Below are 19,710 nucleotides of genomic sequence, written 5' to 3'. Positions count from 1 at the left end.
AAAGTCTGCTAGAACTGATACATGAATTCAGCAAAGTTGCAGGATACAAAATCAATGTACAGAAATCAGTTGCATTCTTATACACTAACAATGAAGCAACAGAAAGACAAATAAAGAAACTGATCCCATTCACAATTGCACCAAGAAGCATAAAATACCTAGGAATAAATCTAACCAAAGATGTAAAAGATCTGTATGCTGAAAACTATAGAAAGCTTATGCAGGTAATTGAAGAAGATATAAAGAAATGGAAAGACATTCCCTGCTCATGGATTGGAAGAATAAATATTGTCAAAATGTCAATACTACCCAAAGCTATCTACACATTCAATGCAATCCCAATCAAAATTGCACCAGCATTCTTCTTGAAACTAGAACAAGCAATCCTAAAATTCATATGGAACCACAAAAGGCCCCGAATAGCCAAAGTAATTTTGAAGAAGAAGACCAAAGCAGGAGGCATCACAATCCCAGACTTTAGCCTCTACTACAAAGCTGTCATCATCAAGACAGCATGGTATTGGCATAAAAACAGACACATAGACCAATGGAATCGAATAGAAACCCCAGAACTAGACCCACAAACGTATGGCCAACTCATCTTTGACAAAGCAGGAAAGAACATCCAATGGAAAAAAGACAGTCTCTTTAACAAATGGTGCTGGGAGAACTGGACAGCAACATGCAGAAGGTTGAAACTAGACCACTTTCTCACACCATTCACAAAAATAAACTCAAAATGGATCAAGGACCTGAATGTGAGACAGGAAACCATCAAAACCTTAGAGGAGAAAGCAGGAAAAGACCTCTCTGACCTCAGCCATAGCAATTTCTTACTTGACACATCCCCAAAGGCAAGCGAATTAAAAGCAAAATGAACTATTGGGACCTCATGAAGATAAAAAGCTTCTGCACAGCAAAGGAAACAACCAACAAAACTAAAAGGCAACCAACGGAATGGGAAAAGATATTTGCAAATGACACATCGGACAAAGGGCTAGTATCCAAAATCTATAAAGAGCTCATCAAACTCCACACCCGAAAAACAAATAACCCAGTGAAGAAATGGGCAGAAAACATGAATAGACACTTCTCTAAAGAAGACATCCGGATGGCCAACAGGCACATGAAAAGATGTTCAACGTCGCTCCTCATCAGGGAAATACAAATCAAAACCACACTCAGATATCACCTCACGCCAGTCAGAGTGGCCAAAATGAAGAAATCAGGAGACTATAGATGCTGGAGAGGATGTGGAGAAATGGGAACCCTCTTGCACTGTTGGTGGGAATGCAAATTGGTGCAGCCGCTCTGGAAAGCAGTGTGGAGGTTCCTCAGAAAATTAAAAATAGACCTACCCTATGACCCAGCAATAGCACTGCTAGGAATTTATCCAAGGGATACAGGAGTACTGATGCATAGGGGCACTTGTACCCCAATGTTTATAGCAGCACTCTCAACAATAGCCAAATTATGGAAAGAGCCTAAATGTCCATCAACTGATGAATGGATAAAGAAATTGTGGTTTATATACACAATGGAATACTACGTGGCAATGAGAAAGAATGAAATATGGCCTTTTGTAGCAACGTGGATGGAACTGGAGAGTGTGATGCTAAGTGAAATAAGCCATACAGAGAAAGACAGATACCATATGGTTTCACTCTTATGTGGATCCTGAGAAACATAACAGAAACCCATGGGGGAGGGGAAGGGAAAAAAAAAAAGAGGTTAGAGTGGGAGAGAGCCAAAGCATAAGAGACTGTTAAAAACTGAGAACAAACTGAGGGTTGATGGGGGGTGGGAGGGAGGGCAGGGTGGGTGATGGGTATTGAGGAGGGCACCTTTTGGGATGAGCACTGGGTGTTGTATGGAAACCAATTTGACAGTAAATTTCATATATTAAAAAAAAAAAAAAATAAATAAATAAATAAATAAATAAATAAATAAATGAAAAAAAAAAAGGAAATGAATGGAAGGTTAGACAGGAAGTTTAATTTTAACTATGAGACCTGCCCAAGGTGTCATTAAATAATGGTAAAGGATACTATGACAGTACAGTTGAAAGCATTTATACCGATAACACTGCTTAGTTGCAGTCAACAGAATCTACTCTAGCTAGCTTTGTCAGAAAGGAATTTATTTAGGGATATAGGAAGCACTTAGAACCACTAATAGGATTGATGAAAGAGATTCCAGGCTGAGCTCTAAGAAACTGACCTCAAAAGAGTTTTTGACTCTGCCACAATTAAAACAAAAGCAAAAACAAAAACAAAAATCAGAAAGCCACGAACCTCTAAGACACTGCTTCTGCTGAGACGGGCCAAATGGATGCTCCATGTCCTGCCTTTTTATTTTTTTCTCCTTCTTTCCTTCCTTCCTTCTCTTTCTTTCTTTCTTTCTTTCTTTCTTTCTTTCTTTCTTTCTTTCTTTCTTTCTCTTCAGAGAGAGAGGGAGGGGCAAAGGGAGAGAGAGAATCTTAAGCAGACTCCACACCCAGTGTAAAGCCCAACGTGGGGCTCAATCTCCTAATCATGAAATCATGACCTGAGCCAAAATCAGGAGTCAGATGCTTAACCAACAGAACCACCCAGACTCCCCATGTCCTGCCTTTTTAAACAAAAGTTCTAAATCAAAGTCTTTTGTAAATTTATCTTTTTTATGGAAACTAAATTATGTCCTCACACTTGGAATATGGGAAATGGCAATGTAGTATCGTTTATTATTCTACATGTAAAACGGATTTAAATTGTGGGTAAGTATTAAAATGTGAAAAAAGGCACATCTAGGTTGCTCAGTCAGTCAAGCACCCAAATGTTGATTTCAACTCAAGTCATGGTCTTGTGGTTTATGGGATTGAGCTCCAAGTCAGGTTCTGAGCTGATAGCATACGGCCTGCTTGGGATTCTCTCCCTCTCTCTCTGCCCCTCCCCCTGCGCTCTCTCTCTCTCTCTCTCTCTCTCAAAATGAATAAACTTTTAAAAATGTGAAAAAATGTTTAATAGTTTTGGAGCAATGCAAATGACAATACCTACTATAGCCATTACTGGAAAAAAATTTATCTTAATTCACGACTTGAGACTATGTAAAAAAAACTGGTTGAAGGAATATATAACATTGATCTACATCTTGATTTTCTCACTTAAATTATGTCTATATCAATTACACATAAATCTGTTTCATTTGTTAATGGTTGTATCATATTCCATTGTGTGGATAGATTCTAATGTATTCAGTTCTCTAATGATAGAAATTGAGGTTGTTTCCTATATTTTGCTATTATATTTTAAAAGCTGCAGTGCAGTTATTACTGGCACACAGTAATAACCCACTATGATCAGGCCCCTTCCAAATGAGATACTGGCATTTCTTTGCTTTGTTTTTATGGTTTTCCAGAATTAAATAGAAGGGAAATATTTTCCCCTTTCAGGTGAATGTGCTATATACTTGAAAATCAATTTTTGAATAAAGTTACAGCAAAAAAGAGATTCATGGGAGAGGAAGTTTTCACACCAGGTATCTTTGTGACCTCAGGCAAGTGACAAACTTTTTTGGGATTAATCTCATTATCTGTGAACTTCAAAGTTTAGATCAGGTGATCCCTTAGGTACAGCTATTGAACTCTGTGGTCCTGAGTAATGGCATTGGGATACCTTTTGTTGCTTTAATGTTTCAGAAAGAAAGTATATCTTTTACTTTTCTTGAAAGACCTAGAGAAATGAGACCCATGACTTTGTTTCTTCTTGTGTCTCCATCCTTCTCATCTTCACAGCACCAAAAGCAGCACTCCAAATACAGTAGATGCTTAGAAAATTAATTACCAAGTGATGGTGTACCACCACTGAATTAAGTGCTCATGGGTAGATTTTGGAATAATCATTCCTATGCCTTGCTCACATTTAGGTTCTAGAATGCTCTGTTCTTCTCTGTGGTTAAGGAATTGAAGCATTCCTTCCTGAATCCATTCTCTGTGAAGGAACTGTGTGATTTTTATTAACTGGATTGTCTTGTATTATAAATTACGGTTTATCAGTTAGTAATTTGGTCCTTAAATTTGTTTTGTCACTATATACTTTTTAGTCCTTTGGAAACTTTGGAACCCTGAGAGACTCAAATCCCTTCATGGAAATGAAGCAAAACATGCTTGGAAGAATTTGTCTTTAATGTATATGAAAGTATTTTGCAAATGTCATACTTTTTTTTCTTCTCTGTGATTGTGGACAAAATGTAGAGTCCTGAATCATAAGTGGACAATGGGTTATAATAAGGTAGGTAACCTTGCAACACAGCAGAAACAGCAGTCTTTGTCAGGTGGTCCAGAGTACAAATCACATTCTGCCTCACTAGGTATGTGGCTTTAGGGCAGTCATTTGACCTCTCTAGGCCTCAAGTTAATTATATTTTCTTTGCATTGCTATTACAAAATTTAAAAGAGTATATGTAACATGTCTTTCATACTTTAATTCCAAACTATGGCCATTGTTAGTATTATTACCCATGCAGTGATGATGCGAATATAAAATACATTCAAATGGTGGACTGAACACACAGCCACATGGAAGAAGGCAAACAGCCTGGACAAGGTATTAGGGCTACCCTCTAGCTTCCACAAAGCTAGCTGAGTGGAATTGCCTGGTATTAACTAAGCAGACACAATCTCCAGGAGCTTATGTCAAAACTAGTCATACTTTAATAGTCCATTAAAAAAAAGACTGTTCAGTGTCTTCTGGTGTGATCTCTATGCCAAAAATACTATCTGGCTATTCATGCAGAGGTATATGCAGTGTGTCGGTCATCCTGGATCGTCTCCTTGTCTCTCACTCCATACAAACTACCAGCTCTGCATTCCTTCCTCCCCATCCCAGGTCTGCCTTGGCTCTGGTTGTACTGTTTCCTGGATTCCTGTCTTTTCTCCAGTCTCACTCCCTTACAAGTACTTGTTAATCCTACTGCCAGAGTGATGGCTCCACTGCCTCCCTGTAGGCTAAAGGATAAATCATATTCTTCTTTGACTCATACAAAATCCTCCATCACCATTCCCATCCACCTCCAGCCTAACCTCCCATTACTTCTTACCATCTTCTCCCCACCTCCCAAACTCTACTCTCCTAAGAATACTCATCTATTTATAGGTCCTGAACACTCCATGTTTTATATTGCACATGCAGTTAGTTCCTCTGGCTGGAATGCCCTCCACTGGATTGTTCACCTGAGAATCACCTGCTGAGCTTTCATAAAGACTTCCCTGCCTCCTTCACTTGGCTAGGTGCTCTCCCGTCTACCTTATGCTCACCCCATTCTCCACACAAACCTTGCTAAAGCAATTGCCGTATTGCTGTGTAATGGTTTGCCTGTTGGTTCCCCCAGAATTGGATTGTAAGTCCCTGGAAAGGCTTTTTGATAACAACTACATGTATGTTCGTATTTGTCTCCCCAGGACTAACACAACACTCGGCACACAGTAGATATTCAGCAAATGATGGTAACTAGCTATATCAGAAATGAGCATGGCTGTAAGTGATGGAATATGTGACTAGGAGTAGTGTGAAAAAATAATGAGTTATTTTCCACAGATAACAAGATTTCTGGAAGCAAGTGATTACTAGTGTTGGCTTAGCTGTTCACAGATGCCATTAGGGGACTTAGGTTTATCTTTCTTCTTTTTTTTTTTTTTTAAATTTTTTTTCAACGTTTTTTATTTATTTTTGGGACAGAGAGAGACAGAGCATGAACGGGGGAGGGGCAGAGAGAGAGGGAGACACAGAATCGGAAACAGGCTCCAGGCTCCGAGCCATCAGCCCAGAGCCTGCCGCGGGGCTCGAACTCACGGACCGCGAGATCGTGACCTGGCTGAAGTCGGACGCTTAACCGACTGCGCCACCCAGGCGCCCCTATCTTTCTTCTTTTAATCTATCCTCAACCTAACAGCCAGTGTGATCTTGTTAAAATTTAAGTCAGATCACATCATATCTCTATGCACAACCCTCCAATGATTTGCCCAGAGGAATATCAAAGTCCTTACATTAGCATTTGGGGCCGCACCACATGTATGTCTGCTGTTCTTTTCTCTATAGTACTTTTCACTATGCGACATACTATATCTTTCACTTATTATACAGTATATATTATCTTTCTCTCCTGTCACCACTAAAATGCAAACCTCAAGGAGAAAAAAAATTGTGTATTTTGCTCACTTCTATATCTCTAACAAACTAAAACAGTTCTTAGCACATAGTGGACACTCAGTAAATATTAATTGAATAATTAAATGAATGTATCCTCAAGTGAAACCACAAATAAGAAAGGAGAAATAACAACTAACACCAAAGAAATACAAAGAATTATACGAGAATATTATGAAAAACTATTTGTGAACAAACTGGACAACCTGGAAGAAATGGATGAATTCCTAGAAACATATAAATTACCAAAACCGAAACAAGAAGAAACAAAATTTGAACAGACTGATAACCAGCAATGAAATTGAATCAGCAATCAAAGAAATCCCAAAAAACAAAAGTCCAGGAGCAGATGGCTTCACAGGTGAATTCTACCAAACATTTAAAAGTTAGTACCTCTTCTTCTCAAGCCATTCCATAAAACAAAAAAGGAAGAAAAATTTCCAAACTCATTCTATGAGGCCAGAATTATCCTGTTACCAAAACCAGAAAAAGACACCATAAAAAAGAGAACTACAGGCCACTATTTCTGATGAACATAGATGCAAAAATCTCAACAAAACACTAGCAAACTAAATCCAACAATACATTTAAAAAAATCATTCATCATCATCAAGTGGAATTTATTCCTGGGTTGTAAGTGTGGTTCAGTATTTGCAAATCAATCAACATGATACATCACATCAATAAAACAAAGGATAAGAACCCTATGGTCATTTCAATAGATACAGAAAAAGCATTTGACAAAGTACAACACCCATTCATGATAAAAACCCTCAACTGGATAGGTTTAGGGAAAACATACTCAATATAATAAAGTCCATATATGAAAAACCCACAGCTAACATCATCCTCAATGGGGAAAAACTGACAGCTTTTCTCCAAAAGTCAGGAAAAAGATAGGGATGTCCACTCTCACCACTTTTATTCAACATAGTCCTTTAAGTCTTAGCCACAGCAATCAGACATCAAAAAGAAATAAAAGACATCCAAATCGGCAAGAAAGAAGTAAAGCTTTCACTATTTGCAGGTGATATGATACTATATATAGAAAATCAGAGAGACTCCACCAAAAAATTGCTAGAATTGATAACAGGGATTTAGTAAAGTCACAGGATACAAAATCAACATACAGGAATCTGCATTTTTATACACCAATAATGAAGTACCAGAAAGAGAAATTAAGTAATTTATCCCATTTACAATTACACCAAAAAAATAGTAAGATACCTAGGAATAAACCTAACCAAAGAGGTAAAAGATCTATACTCTGAAAACTATAAAACACTGATGAAAGAACCTGAAGATGACACAAGGAAATGGAAAGACATTCCACGTTTATGGATTGGAGAAACACATATTGAAATGTCTATACTACCCAAAGCCATCCATGCATTTAATGCAATCCCTTTGAAAATACCAACAGCATATTTCACAGAGCTAGAACAAAAAATCCTAAAATTTGTATGGTTCCATAAAAGACCCCAACTAGCCAAAGCAACCTTGAAAAGGAAAAACAAAGCTGGAAGCATCACTTCAAGTTCTATAACAAAGCTGTCATAATCAGGGGAGGCTGCATGGCTCACTAAGTTGAGCATCTGACTCCTGGCTTCAGCTCAGATTGTGATCCTAGGGTTTTGGGATAGAGCCCTGTGTCAAGCTTCAAACTAAGCATGGAGTTGGCTTAAGATTCTCTCTCTCACCATCTTCCCTGCTTCCCCACTTGCTTGTGTGCTCTCTCTCTCTAAAAAACAAAAACAAAACAAAAAACAAAAACAAAAAAATATAAAGCTGTCATAATCAAAACAGTATGGTACTGGCACAAAAACAGACACATAGACCATTGGAATAGAACAGAAAACCCAGAAAGGAACCCACAACTATATGGCCAATTAATCTTTGACAAAGTGGGAAAGAATACCTAATGGGGAAAAGGTTGTCTCTTAAACAAATGGTATTGTGAAAACTGGACAGCTACATGCAAATGAATGAAACTGGACTACTTTCTTAGACCGCAGGCTAAAATAAAATCAAAATGGATTAAAGACCTAAATGTGAGGGGCGCCTGGGTGGCTCAGTCATTTGAGCGTCCGACTTCGGCTCAGGTCATCATCTCGTGGTCTGTGAGTTCGAGCCCCATGTCAGGCTCTGTGCTGACAGCTCAGAGCCTGGACCCTGCTTCCAATTCTGTGTCTCCCTCTCTCTCTGCTCCTCCCCCGCTCACACTCTGTCTCTCTCTCAAAAATAAATAAACATTAAAAAAAAAAAAAGACCTAAATGTGAGACATGAAACCATAAAAATCCTAGAGGAGAAAACGGGCAACACAGGCAGTAACTTCTCTGACATGGGTGATAGCAACTTTTTTCTAGATAGGGTCCTAAGGCAAGAAAAACAAAATTAAAAATAAACTATTGGGACTACATCAAAATAAAAAGCCTCTGCACAGCAAAGTAAACAATCAATAAAACTAAAAGGCAATATATGGAATGGGAGAAGATATTTGCAAAGCACATATCCAATAAAAGGTTAGTATCCAAAAGAGATAAACATACAAAGAACTGATACAACTCAACACCTAAAAAACAAATAATCCAGATGGCCAACAGACATAATAAAAAGGTACTCAACATCACTCATTGTCAGGGGAATTCAAATCAAAACTACAATGAGATATCACCTCATACTTGTCAGAATGGCCAAAGTCAAGAACACAAGAAATAACAGGTGTTGGTGAGGATGTGGAGAAAAAGAAACCCTCATGCACTGTTGGTGGGAATACAAACTGGTGCAGCTAATGTGGAAAATAGTATAGAGATTCCTTAAAAAGTTAAAAACAGAACTACCCAATGATCCAGCAATTTAACTAATGGGTATTTACCCAAGGAATACAAAATCACTATTTCATGCACTCTGATGTTTATAACAACATTATCTACAATAGCTAAGACAAAAAAGCAGCCCAAGTGTCCATCTATAGATAAATGGATAAAGAAGATGTGATATATATACATAATGGATTATTATTCAGCCACAAAAGAAAAAATGAAATCTTGCCATTTGCAACAACATGGATGGAGTTAGAACAATGCTAAGTGAAATAAGGCAGTCAGAGAAAGACAAATACCATATGATTTCACTCACATGTGGAATTTAAGAAACAAAACAAATGAGCAAAGGGAATAAAAGAGAGAGAGAGACAAATCAAGAAACAGACCCTTAACTATAGAGAACAAACTGATCGTTACCAGAGGGGAGGTGGGTTGTGGAATGGGTAAAATAGATGATGGATATTAAGGAATGTACTTCCCATAGTTAGGACAGGGTGATATGTGGAATTGTTGAATCACTATATTGTACGTCTGGAACTAATATAATTCTCTGTTAACCAACTGGAATTAAAATTAAAAAATATATACATTCATACATGGATCTTCCTATTCCACTTTGCCTAGAATCTTTGCTTTGTCTTCATCTTTACTGCCTCTTGGCTACAAAATGGCTGTTGCTCTCCTGACATCATGTCCATGTCCAAGGAAGAATGAAGTGGGGACAGGAAGAATGGTGCCACATACATGGGTCCCTTTTTAGCAAGAAAACAAAACTTTTTTCAAAAGTCCCAACCTGACTTCAGCTTATATCTCAATGGCTCAGGTTATGTCATAAGCTTCTGTCAGCAGTGAGACAGGGTAGGAAAGCAAAGCAATAACTAGGCATATTGCTTCCCTTAAGAAACCTTGAAAGAAGTGGAGGACTGGATTTAGAATAAGTAACTAATAGAGTCTGCTGTGAAACTGCTGAAGGAATACCCCAAGCCTTAGAAACAGAGTGGAGAATGTACTGCCTTCTCCTTGAATCATCTCTCCATCTCATCCCTTCTTTTCCCCAGATGGCCTGGCCCCTGGTCACTGGACTAACATGAAAGGGGAAAGCAGTCTGTGGTCAGAGGTCCAGGGAGTTTATCAGAGATATTAGTGTCTGCTTCCTTGAAGCTACCAAAAAGCCAGCATATCACAGTGCTGAAATTATTATGTCTCTCAGGCTCATAAGCATGCTTGGCCTTGTTCAGGCATATAGCTCCTTCAGAACCTCTGAACTTGGTCACAATGATCAGCACTACCCAGCCTCTGGGTCTCCAGACTGCACACTGATGAAGAAACTCTGGCAACAGTTCAAGTGTCTAAGATGGGTCTAGTCACATAGAAATATTCATGCAACGTCCTCCAGTCTGGCTGTGTGGTTTCCCTGGAAACAAGAGCCTTCCCCTGACCACTGCACCTGTGCTGCTCCACATCCTCCAGGAGGTGACTGAAGCTCCCTTAAACTAGAAGAGAACCATGTGACACTATATGGGCCATGGTTCTCATGATATGTATGGCAAAAGGAATTCAAGGGAGAAAAGTCAAGTCAATAGAAGGTGCCAAGACCTTGAATATTAAGGCCGGAAGCAAGACATAATGATGAAATTCCTTTCAGTTATTCCAGTTATTCCATCACAATACTTGTCACTTTGTTCTTTACTGGATTAGGGGCTCCATGAAGACAGTGAACATGTCTATTATTTTTTTGTACTTCCAGCACTGGTGAATACATGGTGGGTGTTCAACAAACGGGCACTGAATGAATGAATCAAAGATTATCTGAAAACAGAATGTGTCTGGAGTATGGGAGTGAGGGGCTCAAGGGAATCCCATGTACCCATGCACAGTACTCCTCCACAGCCTCTGCATTAAAATAAAAAGATTTTACTTTTATTGACCTAATTCCATTAACATCAAGATTTTTTGCCCATGGTTGCCTTTGAAAAGAAAGGGAAAAAATGTCAGTTTGTCCAGGGCATTTGAAAAGTTATCAAATAGTTTAATATCAAGGTAGGTTACTCACAGCTCAAAAATTCCATTATTCTGTGATTCCTCCTTTGCTTTTTCATGTGAGAATATTCTCCATTCAGGGGAGTAACCTTGATACAAGTAAGTCTATTAGTATAATCCCCAAATATCTCTAATTAAACATGACTTCCTTTAAAAAATAATTATAATATCTTCAGTAGCTAATCTTCCTCTCATTTAATTAAAGTATCTGTCATTTTCTCAGGTGTGACATCTGAGCACAGAGAATCCCAAACCTTGTTAAGAGAGGGAAGGCATTTTCCTGTATCATGTCTCAGAGTATTTCCAGGGCTCATAATGGTAGAAAGAAGATCCTCTCCTATCTCCTATGTCAGCCAGTGGCATTCTGTCCAGACTGTTCCCACATATGCCCACTAAAATGAACTGTATTTAAAGAGAATAGGTTCTTAACCTGAACACTTAATCTCATTTGTACCATGACTTTACTGGCCCCAAAATTAAGAGAGAGAAGAAAGAAAGAAAGAAAGAAAGAAAGAAAGAAAGAAAGAAAGAAAGAAAGAAAGAAAGAAAGAAAGAAAGAAAGAAAGAAAGAAAGAAAGAAAGAAAGAAAGGTTATAATTATGATCCTTCACAATCATACATCCTTACTTAGCCTTGTAAAGTTTTTCAATGTGGTAGAAGAGAATTGACTTTCAATTGCTGCCATGTTAGACAGCCATGTCGCCACTGTCTCTGCTATTACTTCTTTCTGCTGGAAGAGGTGCAAGAAAGAAAAGGTGCATATGAAGTCACTGGCTACATAGGACTGTCCCATGTGATGCGATGCCATGATCTGGCCATCTCTTACAGTACAGCTTTTCATTCCAGGATAGCCCATTGTGCAGACTGTTTTGGATGCAGCTTGGCATGAGCACAGAAAGTCCATACAGCCACCCACAACTTGATCTACTAGTTGTGAACGGAAACTTTTGAACACGTTCCACCGGCTGCACAATGGTACCATTTATGACTTTATTCTCAGGGGAAAACATTTGCTGTGCGAATAATACCAGGGACTTATGTAAGCCTCTTCATTTTCAGGGAGCTTTATGGGTGTCAGCAAATTCACACAACACCGTGGTAAGGTAGCAAGGCATTGTTAGACCTTCTTTACAGAGAGAGAAACCAGATCACAGCATCTGATTTTCCCAAGGCCAAATGGACAATAAGGGGCATGGACTCATTCCCAAAGAGAACCATCCTCTTCTGCTAGAGAACACCAACAATTTTCCACTTACAGAAAGGCTCCACAGGGTTCTATCCTGGATCTAACACTTGAGGATAACTACTCTGACTTTTGACACTTCTAATGTTGCATGATTCTTTGGTTTTGTCCAGATGGGTAAAAAGGTAAAGACAAAAAGGGGTACCCACATAAGATACTGTGAAGGCTTGCCATCTCTCATATGCCTCGTCACTGAGGAATTGTCCAACCTATAATCACAGGATAACAGAGGGAAACGCTGAGTATCCATAAAGTTCTATGAGGGAAAAAATAACTTTCACTACCATATAGGACATCTTTGTTGATTTCAATTGCTATTTATGAGATTGAGAGTCTTCCCTATAAGCTCTGAGAACATGTTAAATACCTCTAGAGTGGGTTGAATTGTGGCTTTCAAAAAAAAAAAATGTCCAAGTCCTAACCCTCATAGCCACAGCTGTGACCTTTTTGGCAAATAAATGGGTCTTTGCAGATGTAATTAAGTTAAGGATCTCAAGATGAGATCATCCCGGATTTAGGGTAGGCCTAAATCCAGTGACAGGTGTCCTCATAAGATAAAGGCAGAGAGAGATCTGAGACACAAACAGAGGGGAAGGCCATGTGAAGACAGAGGCAGAAACTGGAGTTACTCAGCTAAAAGCCAAGGGAATTCAGAGTTTCCAGCAGCCACCAGAAGCTAGGATAAAGGCATGGAATGGATTCTCCTTTAGAAACTGCTTAGAAGAACCTTAGAACCTTCCCTGAGAGACTTCCCGTAGAAGAATCAGTGCTGCCTTGATTTTAGGTGTCTGGCCTACAAAACTGTAAGAATAAATTTCTGTTTTTAAGCCTCCTAGTTTGTGGTAATTTGTAACAGCAACCCTAGGACACGAATACATCCTCTTCAGCTTCTCCCCATCCTCAGAATCACATGAGTTTTAACTCAATTCAAAGCTAAATACATACAATGACAAATCTTTTCATTTGTGTGTGTGTGTGTGTGCGTGTGTGTGTGTGTGTGTGTTAGAAGATACAAATTCTAAAATGGTTGAAAATTACTCTCCTAGATCACCAATATTAGTGAATGAAAAATTGGATTACCCTGACTTATTCCACTGTTAAGGTCAAAGGGACATCATGAAGAGAAGAAAAATCAAGAAGCAGTGGAATGAATTCTAGTCACAAAGCAAGAGTTTTCATACATTATCTTCTCCAGGCCACTGCCTCAAGAAAGAACAAAGTGAAGCACAGTGTAGCCTTTAAAAATAATATTATAATTATTACTAATTTAATAAAAATTTATTACATAAATTCAACCATTACAGAAACTCATAATGTAGAAAATGACAACCTCCAATATAGAACACCTTCGTCTAATTTTTTTTTCTCTCTAAATACATGGACACTCTGTCTCCTTCCCCAACCTTGTAAGAACTGGAATGGAGAGGGGGTCTGCAGGACAGCCTGGTGTCTACTAGTTTTTTGGCCTAATTTAGTTGAATGAAAGGAATGTTTGCTGAGTGGTTCCAAATGTAAGCCCTATTTCTTGAAAGCCTTGGGTCAGACAAAAAACTGACCAAATACATCTCACGTGAGATTACGTTTTTTTTATTATAACACAGGTTGATATACTTTTTCAGGGTCAGATTAGTAAATATCTCAGGTTTTGTGGGCCATGTGGTTTCTGTTGCAGCTAAACTCTGCTAATATAGTGCAAACGCAGTCAGAAATGATATGCACATGAATAAGCATAGTTCTTTTATTATTATTTTATCACTGCATAGCAAATGACCACAAATTTAGTGTCTTAAAACAACACTTATTTACTAATTCTAGTTCTATAGGTCAGAAGTCTAATTGGCCTAGAATTCTCTACTTAGGGTCTGACAAGCCTGACAAGAAGGTGCTGGCCAGAAGAGCTCTCATCTACAGGCTCTGGGTAAGAATTTGCTTCCAAACTTACTCAGGGTTTGGAAGAATCCAGCTCTTTGGGGTTGTAGGATTGATACACCAGCCTCCTTGCTGCATGTCAGTGAGAGCCATTCTCAGTTCTTAGAGGCCTCTCTCAGGTGTCTCATAGGCCATTCATAATATGAATGTTTGTTCTCTTCCAAGCCAGGGGAAGGACATCTCTCTAACTTCCTCTTCTTCTCCCAGCCAGGGAGAACCCTTTACTTTTAAAGGGCTCATATGATTACCTTAGACCCACCTGAGTAACTTTCCCATTGAGTAGCCAAAGTCAATTGATTAGTAACCTTAATTACACCTGCAATAATCCCTTCTACCGTATAATGTAACATAATCACAGCAGTGAAACCTCATTATGTTCACAGGTTTTGCCCACAATCAAGGGGAGAATATTATGCAAGAGGGATTGTCACTGGGGGTCATTTTAGATTCTGCCTAACATAGCTTTGCTCTACTATAGCTTTATTTATAGACAATAAAGTCTGGATTGAGTAAAAGGTTCACATTTAACAAATATTATACTTTATTTTTCAACCTCGTGAATGTAAAAACTATTCTAAACAAGCAGAGGGCTGGATGTGGGGCAGGAGCTGTGGTTTGCTGACTTCTGAGTTAGAGGATCAAATAAACAAATGTTATAGGAACACCAAAAGAGTAATTTTCATTGTACCCACAACGTGCCTTCATCACAGTAAGTATTCCAAGAGAGCATGAATGAACAAATACTGGGTTCCCAGTGTAGATAACATGCACCCCAAAAGTCCTGGTACAGAGTCCACTGCTGGGAATAGAGTAAAAACAGTTCTGCTTTGGAACAGGAGTCCAGGCATGACTTAGGGGAGGTCCAGGTGGCCCAGAGCTCAGGCTGGAGCACCTGTGACATTTCCCCTGGGCTCCAAAGTAAAAGCACTATAATTATAAGGGTCATATAATAGTTAAAGTCTACCCAGCACATTTTACCTGATTGCTGGACTGAAAAGCCAAGCAAAACTCAACAGTCTTTCTTTGAGATACTGGGGTTGGTATATGGGTTTAGGTCTCCTTAATGACTGGTAGGCTCATCTGGCTTTGCAACAGTACCACATTCCAACTAAATGTATCTCTTGGTAAATGAATGAGGTAGGAATGGCTTGGACCATACTGAGAGTAAAATGCATGGTAAACTCAGGGCTATGGGGAAACTTAGCACTAATTGGTGTAATCTCTTTACTAGTATAAAGGATCCATCCCCAGCATTTTCTAGGTGGAGATATTCTCTGGGATAATAGGAAAAATCACAAAATTGGCTGAAGCCCTATCAGAGGTACAGTATTCGCTCTGGAAAATCTGGGAGAGTGTTCTAGTCTGTAAACTACCCAGAACCCCAGATTTATAGAATACCAGGATTAGAGGGGACCTGAAGGACCACCTGTTTCAACTCTCACATGCAGGAAGAAATCAAGTCTCGAGACATTAAATTACTTTCCAAATGTCCCAAGCTAGGTTAGTAAGAGTTTAGGAAGATCCTATTTATTGTGATTCCCAATAAAATACTATTTGTGATCCAGCTTCTCTTCTTCATTTGTCCCAGACTCTCTCAAAATTCTGGTTAGCATTGTGGCCAGAATTGTGCCAGAGATTATTGTTTCTTCCTGCTCCTTCTACTGTCACATCATCTCCCTGGGCTGTTGTCACTTTTTATCTTGTATTTTAGAAAATTGAAGAAGGTGCTTCCTGCCTAGATTTTCATGGGTCCTTCTTTCCTGGTTGCTCTTTTAGATAACATATCCAGGCTGCTGGTAAGGAATCAGAGTTCTGGGGACAGCCTGGTTTGGTCTGTAGACAGTCTAGTTGAGGTCAGAGCAATCCTTGCATTAAATATCAATATTGAAGGGAAGTGGGAAGAGGTTTCTAAAATATTTATTTGCATTTCTAATTTATGGCTCAGTTTTCCTTAAAATGGAGAGGACTAATTGCCCTGTGCCACCTTAGCAATACCCTAAATTTTTGGAGATCATGCTTCTTGTTGGACCTCCTTACCAGTGAGTCACATCTTTCATTGCCCAACATGTCCCCAGTGTCTTAGGATTCCCTGTGGTTTCTCCTCCATTTCATGTACTTAGCCCCATCTCTAGGCTCCTGTCATCAGCTTTCAAGACCATAATCTAGGAGCTGAAAACCCACAAGGGAACTCTCTGGACTGCAATTCTCCAAAATCCTTCTCTCTTGCAAAGCCTCAGGATGGCCCAGGCATGACCTCTAATGTCATGTGGTGCCTATCCTTCTTTTCTACCTCTTGGTATTCCTTGGTCCTGCTTATTATCCCTCCATAGCCTGATAGGGAGGTCATATCTTCTCATCAACACAAGGTCCTTCCAGCTCTCCACCAAAATTATGTCCAGTTGTCCTCACCCTTCCCATCTTCACCTATGAGGACATGGAGACTTTTGTTGGATTTGGCACTGCTCACTGGGTTTTCTCCTCCTTTCACTGTCAAAACTCACTTGTTAGACCTGCCTTGCTATGATTCTGTCTCCTGTGTCACCACTCCTATCCAACTCACTCTTTTTGCTCCCCAGAGCCTCTGCTCATGAACACTGTGGGACTAGCATGCCTGGGTAGGTTCAGAAGGCCTGCAGAATTGACACCATGAAGTCACCTACAGAGAGCTTCTCCCTACTAAGAGTTCTAAGAAGGACCTCTGTTATTTGCTTGCTCAGGTGGGGCCTCTGTTCCCACCCCCAGCCCAGGGCACCATCACTGGAGATTAGGAAGCAGCCTCTGTTCCCCCATCCCTCCCCACATGTATCATAAATGTTTCTTGAGGAAAAATACTGCAGCCTCATGGCTGTCAGTTCTGAAGGTCCTAGGACCCCCATTTTGAGGCCCCATTGTGGATTCACTGTCCTCAATCCTCTTTCTGTTTCCATTTTTTAGGGCAATTGCATTCATGTAATGAAAGCAATGCCTATATCATTGAAGCCATAGCTGTTTTCACACACAACACTTACCTTTCTCTTCTGGACTTATAACATGTGCCCTGAATATGCTGCTTCTATCACAGCAGGGGCACTCCTGTCTCAGTTCATCCTACAAGAGAGATACAGGCATTTCCTGTTATTATTTTCGCCCAGAAGTGTTTTGAACCTTAAAAAAAATACTTTTCCTCTTTTATAAAGAAAAATGCACCTGGGTGGCTCAGTCAGTTAAGCATCTGACTCATGATCTCGTGGTTCTTGACTTCAAGCCCCACATGGGGCTCTGTGCTGACAGCTCAGAGCCTGGAGCCTGCTTTGGATTCTGTGTCTCCCTCTCTCTCTTTTCCTCCCCTACTCATGCTCTGTCTCTCTCTCTCTTAAAAATAAAGATTAAAAAAAATTTTTTTAAATGCTATGCTCAACCACCCAACAAACTCTTGACATGACCCACCTAGCAAGATGAGACCCTGGCCCCATCAGGTGCTCCCTTAGAAGGCTCATTTGTGCAGATTCCCTACAACTAAGAGAATTAATAAACCTGCTTTGTTTGCTTATATCACAGGAACAGTAGACTGACATTGGTTCCCAAGTTGTGAAATTCTCCTATAATATTAAACACCCTTTTTTTCAAAGTACACATACATTTCCTTCTAGAAATGTTGATACATATCCAAAAGAACTTTCTTTATCTGTTTGAAAACCAATGCTATAAAATGTTAGAGGAACAAAAGGAAGATGTGAAGGCTACACAAAGAATGACTCTGTGGGACCCAGAGAGAAAAAGAGAAGAGAACCATCATGAAACTACCTGGCCAAACAGTGTTCTCAGAAATGGGTGTATGTTTTCTCAACATGTATACCATAATCTTTAGGTTTGAAATACACATCTCTGTGTGTTATGCAGTATACTACTCAAATGAAAAAGTTTTCATCCCAACTCCAGAAGAGCCCTACTTTATAAATTTATTGTTTCTCACGCAATGCATTCAGTATGACCCTCTCCTATACGAGCTCCTCAACTTTGTCATTTGCCATTAGTAGATGATTGAGAAGCAATGTAAAGACCTCCTGTCCACAAAGCCCAACTGCAGGCATATGTATGAATCCAGAGTCCCTAGCTAGGGACAAGGAAGGGATATATGTGTGTATTTTGGGTGTGGGGAGTGGGAGCGGGTGGAATCCCAGAGATTCCAGGTTGCAGAGCTCTCTTTGAACTTGATCATTTTTTTAAAAAATTTTTTTTAACATTTATTTACTTTTGAGACAGAGAGAGACAGAGGATGAACGGGGGAGGGTCAGAGAGAGAGGGAGACACAGAATCTGAAACAGGCTCCAGGCTCTGAGCTGTCAGCACAGAGCCCGACGCGGGGCTCGAACTCACGAGCCGTGAGATCATGACCTGAGCCGAAGTCGGACGCTTAACCGACTGAGCCACCCAGGCGCCCCAAACTTGATCATTTTTAAACTTTGCCTTTCCTTGAGAAATAATGACATCTGAGACACAACACAATCCCAGGGTATTAACAGGCATGAGACTTCAACTGCTCCTACTAGCAGAAGTGAGAGAATACCAATATGACAACTCCACAGACATATGGTACAAGGAATCATTACCCAGGCTGATCAACTCTGCACGGTCCTATCTGCTTTGGCCCCATAAAGGACCATTGTACAGTTTAACACAGCTGGACTGACTCTTCAGAAACACACTGCAGTGGCTAAGGCTGTGCTGACCTGAAAGAAAAGAAGGAAAAAAGATAGTATTAATGTCTCCCTCTCATGTCAACAGGATTTAGTGAAAAAGAAACAGAGGACTTTGTCATTTTTTAATGCCCCCAAATCTTCCTATATATCCAGGATATTTTGAATTCTATTTAGTATTTGATTTGAGTTTTAATTATTTAACAGTAGATAAAGTCAAATGAGTAAATCACATGCGTTAAAATCCTGAAAACCTTTCCCAACCTAAAGATAGCCAATAACTTTTAGCCTACATTTCACATGAGGAAAAACAAATGTTTCAATGAAGTGTCCCAAATTCTTAGACAAATCAGAGATAAGAAGCTCCCGCCAGCGACTTCAGTGTTACTGGCCCAATTTAGCAGTTTGGGCCTTGGCGGAAGTCCCACTGACAGGACAGAGGACTCTTTGGGAAGACAGAGGCAATTTGAAATGCAAGTGTTATTTATAAATTATCTCCAGATGGTCCAGTTCCTACAATTCCTAAATTGCTCAGATTTTCAGAGTGGAAATTTTAATCACAGACATTTGAGGTAGATTTAGTCTAAGCTGGGGATGATTTTGAGAATTTAAATGACAAAAAGAAGGCAAAAGAGTCTCTCCTGGGACTGCTCAGGAGACTTGCCCTTGCTTGTGGTGTCAGTGAATCACCATTTGCATTCAGCTTTACAGTTCACAAAGCCCTTTTGCTCAGACTCTCAGAGAGGCCTTGCCCTTTGCACCTGGGAGGAACTGATGAAAATATCCTCTAGGGAGGGAACCAAACTGAATAGCT

The 19,710-nt window shown here is 39.6% G+C and overlaps 1 protein-coding gene across 2 annotated transcripts in view; it reads right to left on the bottom strand.

The window, feature by feature from the left end:
* ANKRD55 (ankyrin repeat domain 55) overlaps window positions 1-19,710 on the bottom strand; it is a 528,797-nt gene that overhangs the window by 258,274 nt on the left and 250,813 nt on the right. For both annotated transcript variants that reach the window (XM_058732233.1, XM_058732216.1), the window contains exons 2-3: window positions 18,810-18,929; window positions 17,229-17,307 (exon numbers count right to left, since the gene is read on the bottom strand). The gene's annotated coding sequence lies outside the window, so the exon portion shown is untranslated. The remainder of the gene's footprint in view (window positions 1-17,228; window positions 17,308-18,809; window positions 18,930-19,710) is intronic.

This window comes from Neofelis nebulosa, chromosome 1, assembly GCF_028018385.1.
Source record: "Neofelis nebulosa isolate mNeoNeb1 chromosome 1, mNeoNeb1.pri, whole genome shotgun sequence".
Taxonomy (NCBI): Eukaryota; Metazoa; Chordata; class Mammalia; order Carnivora; family Felidae; genus Neofelis; species Neofelis nebulosa.
This window is presented reverse-complemented; position numbering and strand designations above follow the sequence as displayed.